The sequence below is a fragment of the Dermochelys coriacea genome, chromosome 7, assembly GCF_009764565.3.
Source record: "Dermochelys coriacea isolate rDerCor1 chromosome 7, rDerCor1.pri.v4, whole genome shotgun sequence".
Classification (NCBI taxonomy): domain Eukaryota; kingdom Metazoa; phylum Chordata; order Testudines; family Dermochelyidae; genus Dermochelys; species Dermochelys coriacea.
The window spans coordinates 111803512-111818952 of record NC_050074.1 but is presented as its reverse complement, the minus strand read 5'-3'; the positions used below and the strand labels follow the sequence as shown (position 1 = coordinate 111818952).

The 15441-nt window shown below is 42.2% G+C and overlaps 1 long non-coding RNA gene across 1 annotated transcript; it reads left to right on the top strand.

The window, feature by feature from the left end:
- Positions 1–2472: 2472 nt before the first annotated feature.
- On the top strand, positions 2473–15441 carry LOC119859227. Its single transcript, XR_005294148.2, has 3 exons — positions 2473–2577; positions 3253–3317; positions 13561–15441. It is a non-coding gene; the product is annotated as an uncharacterized LOC119859227 (long non-coding RNA).

Sequence of the window (15441 nt, the reverse complement as noted above, 5' to 3'; positions counted from 1 at the left end):
ATTGGGGGACCCCAAAAAAATGGATGCTAGGGTTTTTCCCGCTCTGCCTGCCTACCCAGCACTCCTGCAGGAGAGCAGAGGAAGCCCCTATGCTCCAAATCCCGGCAGGAGCACTGGCTGGGCAGGGGAAGCCCCTGCTCCCCAGCCCCTGTGCCCCAACCCTATTTCCCTGGCAGGAGCACTAGGCAGGTGGGACAAGCTCCTGCACCCTGACCCTATTTCCCCAGCAGGAGTGCCGGGGAGGGACGGCTGGTGGAAAGGGTAGGGAGGGGCCCCCCCACTTGCTCTGGCCCAGGGTCCCTAAACACCGTAATCCACCTCTGCTACAGAGCTGTTTAGCTGTGGTGTAGACATTTGGGATCAAGCTGCAGCTGGAGCTCAGAGTAGTACCTAATTTGGCTTTCATTAACAGTACTATGTATAAATATTGTTTACTGTGGTATTCAGATACAATTCAGTTCCTTTGAGCAATGAGAGAGACAATTTGTTGCTATGGATAGTGAAGTGATCCTCTGTTTAAAATCTAACTTTGAAGATGACTTTAGCTATCTGGAGAACAAAGATACTTTAACTATGTATGCATATTATTTCTTTTATCCCTAATTTCTCCTTTATTACTTTGCTTTTGTCCCTTTTATTTAGTCCTGCAAGGAGAGAATCTACTCAGATATTGAGAGTTAAAAATGTAGGCAATGAACCTATTGAAGTTTCCTTTCATATAGATAGAAGCCCCAGCAGAGCTAAATTGTGGTTTTTTTTTTTTTTTTTTTTTTGCAGGAGGTAGAGGTTGCAGAATTTAAAGTGGTTATTTTTTGTCATTGAAAACAAGTGAAATATATCTGCATGTCACAAGGTACATGATCATAACACTTATTAATTGTAGCTGAAGTTAGACATGGATTCAAGTCACAACAACTGGATGCTAAGCCAGATTCTGAACACCCCAAAATTCCAGGGATTTTCAGCCCACTCTAAAAATAAGGGCTATTTGTAAATAACTAGCTCTGGGTTTTGGATTTCAACCAAAGCTCATGTGGTTTGATTATGGGATTTCAATTTGGGTCCTGTGAAGGGGTCCACTCACCACAAGTGCGTCTCCTTTTGGCTGGATCTGGGACTTAGCTCTCACCCCATCTGCTGCTCCCTTCTATCAGTTGCTTGTGTTGTGGCCCATCCCTCTGTGACTCAGTGTATTCCTCCAGGCAGGTCACTATATAGTCCCCCCATTCTGAGGTAACGAAGTCCCGCTGGACAAGCTGTCCATATACCATTTCTTCTGTTCTAACTCCAGCTCAGGTGCCACTGTGCCTATGACTGGTATGGGGACCAAATACCCACCCACTACTCCAGGTACCACCCCAGCTGGCTTCATCTGCCATTAGTGCTTCCCTCCAGGTGCAGTATGTAAGGTTAATTGGCCCCTTCTAGCCCACATTAACCCACTCAGGGCTTGTGTGGAGCAGATACCTCATCACAGGCCCCCATCTCTATCTGAAATTATATGGGATCCAGTGGGAAGTATTTATCATATCTGAAAAAAAGAGAAGAGTCCCCAAAATAGCAGATACACATGTCAGGGTTGACAGCAGTGTATGCTGCTATCCTGAGACAGCCACATTTCTCAGGAGCATGGTAAAGCACTAGACCAAAGGCTGAGTGCTTGCAGCACCAACAAAATGTCATTATTTCACTACAGCTAGATGCCTGGGGGCGGCGGGGGGGTTGTATCTGACATACTGGCATTTAATGCTAAGTACTTTGGAAAGATCTGACCTCCCCTACAATAACAAAGTGGTGGGAAAAATCCTACTATTTATCTAAGGCCTGATCCAATGTCCATTGAAATCTATGGAAGATCTAGTCGGGGATATTAATACTGTTGGTATTACCCACTATCTACTTCCTAATAGCTTTAGCAATACATCACATTGTAAGGGGGAAAAATAAAGGAAAAGATGCTGGGTCTCTTGCTTTAACCATTAGGAAACATTGCCCAGGAAAATAAAGGAATCACACAGTATTTGCTGTTGGGTTACAAACTGAGAATTAATGGAACAATTTAGTTTGATTGGCAAATAGATGGAAGTAGTTTGGAGAATTAAAGGAAGAAGGAATCTATGGTCACTGAGACTTATGTTTTCAGAAGTGGTCTCTAATTTTGGGACTTAAATCTGATACAGCTTCCAGTTTTAATTTCATTGATAACTCTGTTCTGTTAACATTTTGGGAGTATAGGAGATTCACATTTTTGATTATACACTTCTTCAGAATGGGATTGTTCAGAACATACTATTTAAAACAGCCTACATTTCACAAGAAGCATTTTTAATAATACTGCCAGGAAGAGTTATTTGAAAAACACTGCATGGAAACCAATTAGTTTCTTCATCAGTTTTCCTCCTTCCTTACTCCAGGTGGTCTACATATAATTAGTTATAATTACTGTTATGGCTAGTTATAACTTGCCTGCTTTCAACAGACAGCTTAGATGAAAAAGGTGCAGAAAGAGAAGGAAAGAAAAAATGAAGATACAAAAACAGCTTTTAATTTTAACAAGCTTGGTTTTCACCCTGACAGGTAACTAAATAATGGACAAGAACAGACTCATGTATTAGATGGGTTCCTAAATAGTGGAATCCATCCTTGTGTATAGGGACTGAACAAGTGTATACTTCCTATAAGTCCTGCGTTACTCCTCAAAAAGGGTCATAAGTCTGAATTGTTTTTGTGTGAGATCTCTGCAGCGGCAGGAATTTCACTCATATTGAACATGACCATTTCCAAAAGCACAAAGCCCTTTCTTTAATCTAACAATTCTCTTTATTAAAAAAAGGGAATAAATATAGGCCCCAGTCCTGCAAGTTCTTATGCATATGGTTAACTTTAAGCATTTCATTAATTCCACTAAAGTCAATGGGACTACTTATGTGCTAAAAATTAAGCACGTGTAAATATTTGCAGAATGGGGACCATAAAGGCCAAAGAAAGACCTGAAGGTTGCACGGAGAGAAGTTATGAAAATGTTTTTCATATAATTTGCTTTACTGAATGAAGCAAAGAAACAAACCTCTGTAAAATGAAGACAAGGAAATCACAAAATAAATACCTATTATACCTCAGTCATTAGGACCTGAATGTGCTTCCCTCAAAATTAAGGTTAATATAACTTAACTAAGCATCACTGAAGGGCTGGAAACTCATATCTTTTACTTCTTCTGCTGTATCATCTGAAGCTCTCATAATGCTTTGCAGATATGATTCTGACCAACACTTCCTGCAGGAAAAACATGGGAAATTTGAATGTCTCTACAGAACAGGTAACTGAATGACAAAATAACACTAAGATACAAAGCAATGGACATGGGTGAAGCCATTTATAACTAAATAATATTTCTCCATTTCAGCAAAGACCGCAAGCACATCTGTAAATTTTGAGGACATGTGAGCACAGCCACTGGTCTACTCATATTCTTAAAGTTATGCATATGCTTAAGTGCTTTGCTGAATCAAAGCCTAAGAAGGCAAAGATACTCTACTGCCATAGGTGATGCCGTGGGGCAGGGGCACATGGGGGTCACATGCCCCTACAGGTGCTGACTTTTGTTTTTGCCAGTGAGTGTTCCTCTCTGTCCCTCCCCCTTCTCCCCCCCCCCCCCCCGGTCGGGGCCTCAGGTGAAGAGGCCAAGCAGGGGCAGAGCCTCGGGGCAGAGTGACAGGCATGGCCTCAGGGGGGAAGAGGCTGAATGGGGAATGGAGCCATGGTCTGGGCACCAGGGCCCACCAAAGATTAATCTGGCCATGCAAGGGCTGAGCACCCCTTATTTTTTTGGCGGGTGCTTGAGCCCGGAGCACCCATGGAATCAGCACCTATGTGCCCCCCCAGATTTCTGCCAAGGTGGGAGTCCAACCGAGCCCCGTGGAACGGATGTACATGGGAAAGGCAACAGCAGCTAACACTTCCGCTGAGCCCCACTAGCGACACCCAGAGCAGGGAAGCGACATCGGGCTGGCAGCATAGCTCTCTGCTAGAGGGGGCACGGGGAAGCCTGCTGACTCCCATCCCCTCCTTGCCAGCAGCTGCAGTTACCTGCTCCAGTACATGTCTGAAGTAGCCTGATTGGAGTGTGCAGAAGGGAGCTCAAGGAGTAAGGGCAATGGAGGGGGGAGACAGGAGAGCCAGGGGGCATCAGGGGTGGGGTGTGGAACCCAGGGAGGCAGTGGTGGCCAGGGGCAATGTGGGGGGTCGGGGGAGATAGTAGGCCCAGGGGTGATGGGGGGATGGCTGGGGGTGGGGGAGGCATGCCATCAAAAGTAACTCTAGCAATCAAGTTTCAGAGTAGCAGCCGTGTTAGCCTGTATTCGCAAAAAGAAAAGGAGTACTTGTGGCACCTTAGAGATTAACAAATTTATTTGAGCATAAGCTTTCATGAGCTACAACTCACTTCATTGGATGCGATGAAGTGAGCTGTAGCTCATGAAAGCTTATGCTCAAACAAATTTGTTAGTCTCTAAGGTGCGACAAGTACTCCTTTTCTTACTAGAAATCAAAACTCCTTTGTCTCTTGAGTACCTGCCTTGAAACCTGCTGCATACTACCATAACCTTTAAATTGTTCCCTTCCCCCACCCCCAGACTCTCAGCAGTTACCAGTTGCCTGTCTACTGCTGTGTCCCTACTGAACTATTAGCTTTATTGACCATGTTGGTATTTCTGACACATCACCCAATACTGACCTTTAAACTGCAAAGTCTGCTCCTACAATACATAGGACTCAGTGTTAAAACTGCGACTGCTTATTTCTTGGCCGTCCCTTCAGGTGCTCCAAAGTCCTAATAAGGAATCTAAAGGGCATAATGCCAGGAAACTACATTGAACACAGCTGATGCCACTTGTCTTCAGGTTGGGCCTGCCAAAACGCATTAGTGTTTGCTTTTCAACAAAAGGTAACACAATGCTAAAGTGTGCTATTGCTAGAGTCTAGACCAGAGGTGGGCAAACTACAGTCCGCAGGCTACATACGGCCTGCAGGACTGCTAGCCCCTGGCCCGTCCCCTGCTGTTCCCCTTCCCCCATAGCCAGGCCGCTGTGCAGCCAGCGCTCTGGGTAGTGGAGTTGTGTGCTCCTGCAGGGCAGCATGGCAAGGTGACCAAGCAGCATGGCTGTCAGGCTCTGAGTGGCATGGTAAGGGGGCCGGGGGGTTGGATAAGGGGCAGGAGGTCCCAGGGGGCAGTCAGGGGATTGGGGATGGGGGTTGGATAAGCATGGGAGTCCTGGGGGGGCCTGTCAGGGGGCAGGGGTATGGATAGGGGTTGGGGCAGTCAGGGGACAAGGAGCGGGGGGGGCAGTCAGGGGGTGGGGGTTCTGAGGGGGGGCAGTCAGGGGGCAAGAAGTGGGAGGGGGGCTGGATAAAGGGCCGGGGCCAGGCTGTTTGCGGAGGTACAGCCTTCCCTACCCGGCCCTCCATACAGTTTTGCACCCCGATGTGGCCCTTGGGCCAAAAAATTTGCTGACTCCTGGTCTAGACCAACTTTTACATTATCTTTGATTTCAGAACACTAAAGGTATTGTAAAAAGCCTGATCAGACCAAGTGCATTTGTATATTAAGTGTGCACTTGGATCTCAGTATTAAAAGAAAAATACCAAATCCATTACCCATAACCTCTCAAATTTTAACAGGATATTGATTTACTAAGTTATAATGAGCCAACGCTTCCGCTGCTGTGAACTGACATTTAAATCAGTGGAGCTGTACTGATTTATATCAGATGAGGATGTGGCTCAAAAGTGTTGACAAGTGTCTGATTCAGTTTTTCTAAACTAAGGTACTTTTGTTCAGTTAGAATGTATTAAAAAAAACAGGATTACGTAACAAGGAAAATATTTTCCCCGCTTTTTTGAAAAGAAATAAAGTCATAATAGAGGTTTAATATCTTTGTTGCCATCCATTGAAAACTCCTTTTGATTCCTCCAGAGAAAACCCAACTCACCAGCTAGTCCCAATAGCCCCAGGAAAGTTTGTGTTCTTGTGGGTTGCTCAATCAAGTTTAAGTCAATAAACATTTCATGACAGAAAATCTAACCTGAATCTTTTGAGAATGATCCAAGAAGTTCTTAATCACTTCATAAAGTAGATGGATAAACTACAGGCCTTTAAAATATAGCATTTGGCAAGCCACATATTTTGAATTTAAAGGTTTCTATGGTCCCATCAATCACATTGCATTTTGTTACATTAAAAAACCTCTACTTTAGAACTCTAGTTTAGAAAACCAAGCACCTTTAAGGATGGAGGAGGAAGACCTTTAAAGATTTAGATTCAGGGCAGCCTTTAAGCTTTGCGGGGCCCTATGCAAATTAATGTTACCTGTTTGGCCCAAGTGATTAGCCGTATTCAAGGCCTTGCAGGGTTGTTTCCATTAGGGTGAGAAATTGACTGTATGATCCAGCTGTATTCTTTAGTATAATCTTGTTTATTTTAAAAAAAAAAAAAAAAAGTCCAGAAAGTCTTGTTTTCCTGAACACCATAGAAACAAATGGCAGGCAGTTTCCTTGTTCAGAAATCCCCAGATATGCCACTCCAATGAGCTCTGTGCCCAAGAAGCTCTGTCTCAGGATCATGCTCACAACTGCTTCTAAAGGATTTCTTCTGGCATTCTCCTCTAACTCACACAGGCTGCAAAACCAATATCCTAGCCCCAGTATTTGCAATCAGGGAAATCTCTCAACCCACATGGCTTAACTCTAACCTGCCATGTGCCTTGGGCAGTCCCTCTATTGTTTGTAAGTGTCTTTTCTACATTAAAGGGGTTTAATTTCTCTTTTAAATCTGAAAAACCTGCTTGACTTTGGCTATGTCTATGGATTGTCTTTGGATCAAAGAACCACCTGATGGCAGCCATTTCAACAGAACAGTAACTAAAATGCAAGTTTCTGAGTAGGGAAGGGCAGTTATAGAATTCAGGGGCTGACTTTTAGAAGTATTTAGGCACCTAAAGAAGCAGAGTAGCTTTCTAATGGGATTTTCAAAGCAGCTAGACCAGTGGTTCTCAACCTGCAGCCCAATCATCACAGAACTGCGGCCCATGTGACATCCTCAGGGCTATACAGGTAGTATTCGCAAAAAGAAAAGGAGTACTTGTGGCACCTTAGAGACTAACAAATTTATTAGAGCATAAGCTTTCGTGAGCTACAGCTCACTTCATCTGATGCAACATCTATTTCTTGTTTATTCCAAGTGAAGGCAGCTTTGCCTGTGCAATAACACAAGCAATGAAACACAGGGTTGCTATTGTTTCTATTCACTGACTTTCTAGCTATCATGGGCTGCTGCACAAGGTGTGAAAAATTGCATGCCACATCATGCCACCAAACAAGAAAATGTATATCACTCACCACTGTAAAAGCTCAATACACTGATAGAGAACAGAAAGTAACAGAGCAAATTCCTGTTACCTTAGCATGATATTTTAACCCCTATTTTCTCTATCATGTTGGGAAAAGACAACCTTGGTGGGAGTGGGTAAACCCCACTGAAGTTAATGGAGTAAAAGCCACTTAAACCAATTTTAATTTGGCTCAGTGTAGTTCATATAAGACAAAAATCAGAGAAGGAACATAGCATATTTTAAGATTAATGCTGAAAGAATATGCAGTTTCATACTGGATACCTGGAATAAAATCTGATCCAAATTTCTGGTTCTGCAAACAGGTAGGTATCCACTTGGGCCCCAATCATGCAACGAGCTTTGTACAGGAGAAGGGTCCACCTGTGTGGGCTTCATTGAATGACTGGGGCCTTGATTTGTATAAAATAAATGCTGGAAAAATCTAGCACACTCTCAGCTCAATCAGATATATTCCCCACAGAATATAAAGTTAATTAATCCCTGTGCAATCCTTACATAGTTTGCTCATGGCTTCATTCCTGTCAACCTAAGAGGTTTAGTTAAAAATTAACATTTATGTTTTTTTTCCTTCCACATTTGTTTTTCATTATCAAAGTTAGACACTAATAAAATGTATTGAAAGATAAAGTGTCATTGCCCTAAGAAAATCTTGATAGCTTGTAATAAACTCATTAAAACAACTTCCCCGCCGCCCCAAAAATCACCATAAACACCAGATGGCCAAATTCTGAATTCCTTTCTCAATTTTAAATCTCTGACTTCAATGAGAGTAAGAAAGGATAAGTAAGGGCTTCAGAATTTGGCCCCCAAATGTCCTATATGTGTGGGTCCCATGCTGAAAACACTACTGGGTATAGGGCTTATCATCATGTATAAATAGTCTCATTGACTTCAATAGATTGCTCACGGTAGCCAATGGGATTACTCATAATATTACTATCTCCAGTAGTAAAGTATTTTCAGAGTCAGGACAAATTTGTTTTAGGACCCAGTTCAACAAAACATGTATGCTCCTTAACTGGGCATACATGCATAGTCTCACTCGAGTCAATGGGACTACTTATATGTTAAACGTTAAGCACATGAGTATCAGAGCCTAAGTTTCCATTATTTCCTCCAGTTTTAATTTCCTAGTTTCCTTGGTCTCTCTTTCCTCCTACTTTGGTTGCCATTTCAATAACCATAAAAGGGAGGAGATAAAAGTGCTTTCTATGGATAAGTGTTAGCAGGGCATATTCTCTGACGTTTGCAGCCGCCGGGCACTGCCTTGAGATCAAGTCTTACATCTGTGTTATAAATGCAGATGCCTGATTCTCTTTTCTATTCAGGCTGACAGTACATTTCCTCTTCAGCTGAGCAATACAGCCAGCCAGCTGTAAAAAAATTACAGGATGCTGAAATCTCACTGTGCCATTCCCTTTGCTAAGACCAAGGATATGATGTAGCTGAGCTCCCTTCCTATTCTGTAAACTACCTTCCCCAGGAAACCTCTAGTTAACTGTACCCTAAACAGCTACTGTGGATTACTCATAACCATTACAGAGATTTTCTTCAAATAAACATGTTTAGGATTTTCTAATAGCAATTTAAACCTAATCTGAGAATGTCTGGAAGTGGAAAATGACTTCTACGTGCTGAGGATAGTGTTCCATTACCAGTAATTTATTGTCTTTAAGAGCATCACTGGAACATTTATTAACACAACAAAACACAGACGTTTCCAGTTTATTGTAAAATCTCATTGCCTTTGTCCATTTGTGACTAAGCACAGCAGTGCAATTTATATTCCTAGACAGAGTTTTCCATTTTTTAAAAAAGTGTACTTAGAATTCACATGAAGATTTCAAAATCCAAAAGTCAGAAAAAACCTCCCCACATTGAAACCAAGATGCAAAAAATGGAAACAGGTTTAGCTGAAGAAAAGTGAGTACATGAAAAATGCATTGGCTAAAGACTTCTTGATTATAATGTTTATAGTAATATATGTACTTACCTAAGAAATTATAGTCACATTTGATTCAACAGAGGATATTTCACAATCCTCCTAGGACACACATCTCATTTTTATGAGTTATGAATTTCAATTCAACTAGCTCTGTTTGTTTGTATTTATTCACTCTACTCTAGAATGGATATTCCAGAGAAATGTAATTGTAAACGACATAAGGACATTCAAAAGGACACCATTAAAACATGGATTTTTAAAATGTCCTTATCATTGTTACTAGCAACATTTTAGGACCCAGTCCCACAAACTCTTATACTTTGAAGTTAATGGGATTGTGTGTGTGAATGAAGGCTTGGGCCATCACAGTATTATGGCCTGATCCTGGCCCCAACTCCATCCTCTAATGGAGCATCCAGGAGTAAATCCCTGGGTGAGTAAAGCCAATGTGGCCACCTCTGTGTCATCTAATCTCTACTCCAGGCATAGGAGACATTTCTGCATAGGTCAGAGGCATGGCTAGGGGTGGAGCCAGAGCACACTGCATTCCAGTGATTCCCTGCTGGTAGACTGGTCCCTTCAGGACAACTCTAGCTAATGTAATTTAGAGCAGCCCATAGATCCAGCTGGGCCAAGGACCAAGGGAGTAGAAAGGTGACTGAGAGCCACCTTTCTTCCCACACCCAGGTCCAATACAGAGAGTGAGAGGCTCCTGCAGAGGACACCCTGAGATCAGGGGAGATGCTCCTGCTAGGAAGGCCTGGGAGTAAGCCTGCTGCAGGGAAAACTGAGACACTGGGGTGTTTTCAGACAGCACCTCAGGAGGAAGGGACTGTGCCCAGCTTAATGCTGGGGGGGTACGGGGGAAAAGAGATGTTTTTGTGTTTATTTTGAACTTTATGGCCATAAAACCAGATCATAAGGAGGGTTATTACTGAATAGAGAAAAGCCTTTTATGGGTTACTGAGGAATAGTTGGGGCCATGAGGGGGCACCCAGTGCCAACTTTGTTCCAGGCCCCCAAGAGAAGCTGTCTTCAGTCTCTTGTATATCAAGTCTCACATTTATATTTAAGTATACTGTGCTTTTAAAATAAGTGTATTGCATTATAAACTATACACAGACACTTAATCAAGACCTTTTATTGAATGTCTTGTACTTTACATAGTGTGACTATGCCTCTTTACCTAGCAGTGTACATTTCTTTGTGTTTACAGTTCGCACATTTCATAGAGGGCTAAAGAAAACTTTATTTATGCTAGTAAAATAAATTAAGAGCCACAAAAGCTTTTCATCTCAAAGCTAGTCTAGCGTCTTTGTTGCCGCATTACAGCCGTTTGATTTTCCTCATGCTCTGAATGCATCTTTGTGCTCTTATACCATAATTATTCTATTAGTATCTCTAAGGCTACTGTATCAGCGGAATAGTATTCGGCACAGGTGTTGCTCTAATGCTAACACAGTTGGAACAATCACAGTGTCCAACAGCCTGCAAAGCCCACTTGCCCCATACAGCTGGTTTGTTTTTCACCATTAATTTTACAATGGATTTAATCCAGGATGATAGTTGATTACAGGATGCTAGTATGGATTCACAGATCACAGTGAATGGAGATTTTTTTTTTTTTGAGAACACTGCTGTCAGCTGCCTTCCTGGGCCCATCTACATTAGATAAAGCAGCTGTATTAGGGAATTATGTTATAACTTGATAGTCCTTCCATCACAATACCACACATATATAAAGGAGACTATAAAGTATTATAACCATGTCACACCCTGATCTTTATGAAGAGATCATGATAACATGATTTGATCCTTTCTACACAAACAGAACCAAACCTGTTATAACAGTGTTAGAGAAAAGGAGCCATTGACTTCAGTGGTGTTACACCCTCTTACACAAGGGCTGAATTGGGCCTTTTATTTTATAAGATTACTTAGTTCCATACTTACAGTGTTATGTTGAATCCTGGGCTGGAATTTTAACTTGTTTAAAGTGAATGTGTGATGGGGTGGGACTCGCCACTCCATCGCCTACTTGTGGCCAATATGGGAATTAGCTCTGGTAGCCAGTGCACCTTGCTCTGGTGGTGCTCTGCCTGTCACCTCTTCTGCTCCTGGATCCACATCCCTCCAAGGACTGCAATGTCCTCTTCAGTGCCACAGCCCTCCAGCTGTGCCACACTTGGTACTCCCCCATTCCGGGAGATATCTCTGTAATCCCTGTCCAGCCACTTCTTTCAGTGGTGACTGCAGTCTACTGTTTAGCCACTTCCCCAGTGGCAAAGAGTAGGGTGGGGGAGAAGGGGACCCGAGCCTGCCCCCTACTCCGTGTCCTGGACCAGGGACCCTGTAGATAGCAACCACTTGCTGCGTCCCCTCCAACCGCTCAGCCTATTTTCCTGGGCCACTTCTCTGTGGCCCTAGCACCTCCTTCACCCTTACCTCAGGGCCTCAACATGCTAGTCTGAGCAGCCAGCCAGGAGCTCGCTCTTACTTCCCTTATCCTGCCCCACCACAGCATGATAGAGGGAAGGTGGGTTATTTTAATCAACAAACGTGTTATGGAAAACTACTGTTGAAAGGAATCATGAGGCAGAGTAAAAACTTGTCAAGTGAGCTAATTTGAACTAAAAGAACTGCTAGTTACAGGTTTTCAAGACTTCTAGTGAAGTTACAGATTGCTACAACAGATTAGAATCTTCTGAAGAGGAAAGGAAAGGCCCCATATATGTATCATCAGAAATCTGGGTTTAATGGAGTATTTGAGGGAGCAAGTGTGCTGCCCTTTTTGGATATTTCTTCTTAGAAGCACTTGACAATTTCCACATCATCCCAAAGTGGCAGGAAAATTGGAGCATGGCCATCATTAGCATTAGCCTCACGCACATGGTTGGTACCATCCCAACAACCCAGCAGGACCAGGATTTTACAGAAAGATATTCTGACCAGACAGAATCAGCGCCATCATTGACTGCTGAGATGTGAACCAAAGGTTCATGCTACCCCCCTGTCCCTGTGTGTTTCCTCTCACCTCGTTTCCATCTAATAAGAGTCCAACATAGCCATTTAGGACAAATCTAACCTTGCAACACTTTCCTGTAACCAGTTTGGGCAGCTAAAAACTAGTCCTGGCCTTGCTTCCCATAAACTGGCCAGATGAAAAACAACCACCACCTAGCTAAATATTTTCCCAAGCCAAGGGTGCATAGTTTATATCCCAGGGTGGCTAATAAGGTCTTGCATCATATGCTGGGGCTGAGATTGTCCAGCAACAGAAATTACTACAACCTAGAGACAGGAAGTGCATTTTCTTATCTTTTTTGCCATTCTTCCCCCCCCCCACAAAAACTCATTTGTCTTGTTTTGTCTTCAGAAGAGACAGGATTAGACTTTAACAATAGACTCTGAGGACCTGAGATCTACCAAGTAAAAGTGACTTCTCTTTTTTCCCACCAAGGAGAGGAGACACTATCTGAGAAACTGTAAAGAACAGGGTTTTTATACTTTAAAATGCAAACACAGAGAGAGGCCAGAAGGAATTTGTTTAAAATGAAAAGTTGCTTGACCTTCTTCATTGTAAATTTTTGACCTTTTCTCTTTTGTGTGTGTTTTAATAACTACTAGCAATAAATTTTCATTTGGTGGTGTGCCACAAGCAAAATAAAGTCCCTGCATCAAAACTCTGATCCCAAAACATCTGATGTGGCATAAAAGTAACAAATAGGGAAGCTTAAGAATTATAACATCCAGAAAGCCCATCCAATCCTTACAGCAACAGCCAAGACCAACATGTATTATATCAGAGTCGGGGGACTAGCGTGTTACATTCTACCATTTCTAGAGGTTGGTCATATAAGGGATTAATGAGTCTGTTAAAGCTGGCAGCTAATGGACTTAGCCCCAAATCTGCAAAGACATTTAGGCTCCTAACTTCCATTGAGTTTGTAGAAGTTAGGAGCCTAAATACCTTTGTGAATCTGTACGTATGTCTAACTCAAGTGGTGGAGATTTATGGTTGTAGGAAGGGATTTTCAAAGGCAGCTCGTAAATTAATCTTACTTAAGAAGCTAAACTGGGAGTTGGCTATTAGCTAAGCTTTTAGATAATGACAAAATTTAAACAAGACCAGTTACTTACAGTAAGTTTAATTTCAAGTCTCCTCTCCATTTTTTGGATATTGCTCAGCACTGTGTCTACTCTTACAGATTTGGCAGGCTCTCCATGCAGGGTGGCCACCAGATTGCTGTGAAAAGAAGTCCGGACTGTGCATCCCCAGGTGTTTTAAGGCTCCAAAGTTTGAACGGACCTCAGGCTCTGCTACAGTCTTGGGGTCCCTAGGTATACTTGGAGTGAAGACCCTCTGTCTAACATTCCCTCCTGAGAATTGCAATCACATGGCCTAGTGCAGCACTTGCCTCTGAAGTTCACATACTGAAGGAAGAGAAACTACTGCTTCCCTTCTCCAGCCTGCCCAGCACCCAGTTTGGCTCGGTGTCTCACAGTGTACGCAAAGAGTGCCCCAATATATAACTAATGCATGCGATAATGTGGCTTACTGTTTATACATGAAAGTGGCCATTCTTTATATTTGTTGTAATGCAAACTATATAATGGCTTTACATATATTAATGTGAACCTCCTAACATGCCTGGAGGGCAGTGTTTGTTGCAAAGCCAGATAAAGGGCAACAATTTTAAGAGAAAACAGTCTATATTAACAAAGTTTGCATGTAATGACCGGATTCCTCTAAGCTCCAGGGATGGGAAAGATTATTTGTCAGATGCCTTTTAGTTACAGACAAATTTCTGGAGAAATAATTAGGTTTGTAACACTGTGGCCAGCTTGTCTTCCCATTGATCAGGGAGCTAACACTGGATTGCCTTCAGGGCTGTCAACTGCAAACTGAATAGTAGCTCAGAAAGGACAGATAAAACAAGTTGTTATTTAGCCTGGTCATTATCCAGCTTTTATTGTGCTTGGCAGATCTTCTCTTTTTGTTAGATCAACTAAAGATGTCAAAACTAGCCCTTACTTTCATTGAACTGTGGTAGGCGACATCAGAGTGTATAGACAATACCTGCCACCAATAGTATCTGCCATCAACATCTAGCTGTCTAATGGCTTTCCTGACATTCTAAAGATACCCATGTTAAATCCCATAATAATGCACCTCTTATTAGCCCTCACTCTCAGAAGAAAAAATGTTTGGGGCACCCAAAAGCTTGCAGTAAAAGTAACCAGGTGTCATAAAGCTTCACTTGATTATACCAGGGGTAGGGAGAAAAATACTCGAAAGTCCAAAAATGGCATAACAACAATTGAAATGTTTTTGACAAGCATTTCCACAATGATTCGTTTCTAGGGGACAGCCTGACCATAACCTTTTGCCAGAAAACGTTTATAACCATGCGTCTCACAGGTTAGAGTGAGACCTTTAAAGCCTTTAATGTAGTTCTAAGCAGGTCAGCAAAGTATAATGGCAAACCAAATAGAGTTTTTGATAATTGTTTCTTTAAAAAAATACAGTTCTAAGTTATAGCATGCGTTCTCGGAAAGGTTAGCTGTACTTTAAAGCAGCAAATCCTTGCAACCAATTTTCAGTGGATATTGCTGGAAATAGGTCAGTTAATTCAGTGTCTGAATTATTAAGACTGAGCTTCTGTGCTTCTCTTAATTTCAGTGAGAGCCTGCAAAACATTATACAAGTGAATTGGGATTTATTCTGTCATTACTTTAGCCGTTATTCAGACAGGGAGCACTATATTGTTTACATAGTATAATATGCTACCTTAAATACTAGGGATCATATGTTTTTTTCAGGGACAGAGTAGCTGGATGTTTTGGCTAAAATGAACAGCAGAAAAATAGCTTAAAATGTTAACTTTAAATTGTCATCATTATAGTGCAGAGTGAAGATTTCCTATTTCTTATATACACAAAGAATTTCTGACTCTGCTGTAAACCTTTCCCCTAAACATCTGAAGGGTTAGCTACATGGTAGATAGAACTGGGGGGAAAAAACTTGGTTATAATTAACACCTTTAGTTATTTCGGTTCAAGTCTGCCTGTGGACACTCCTATTTCAT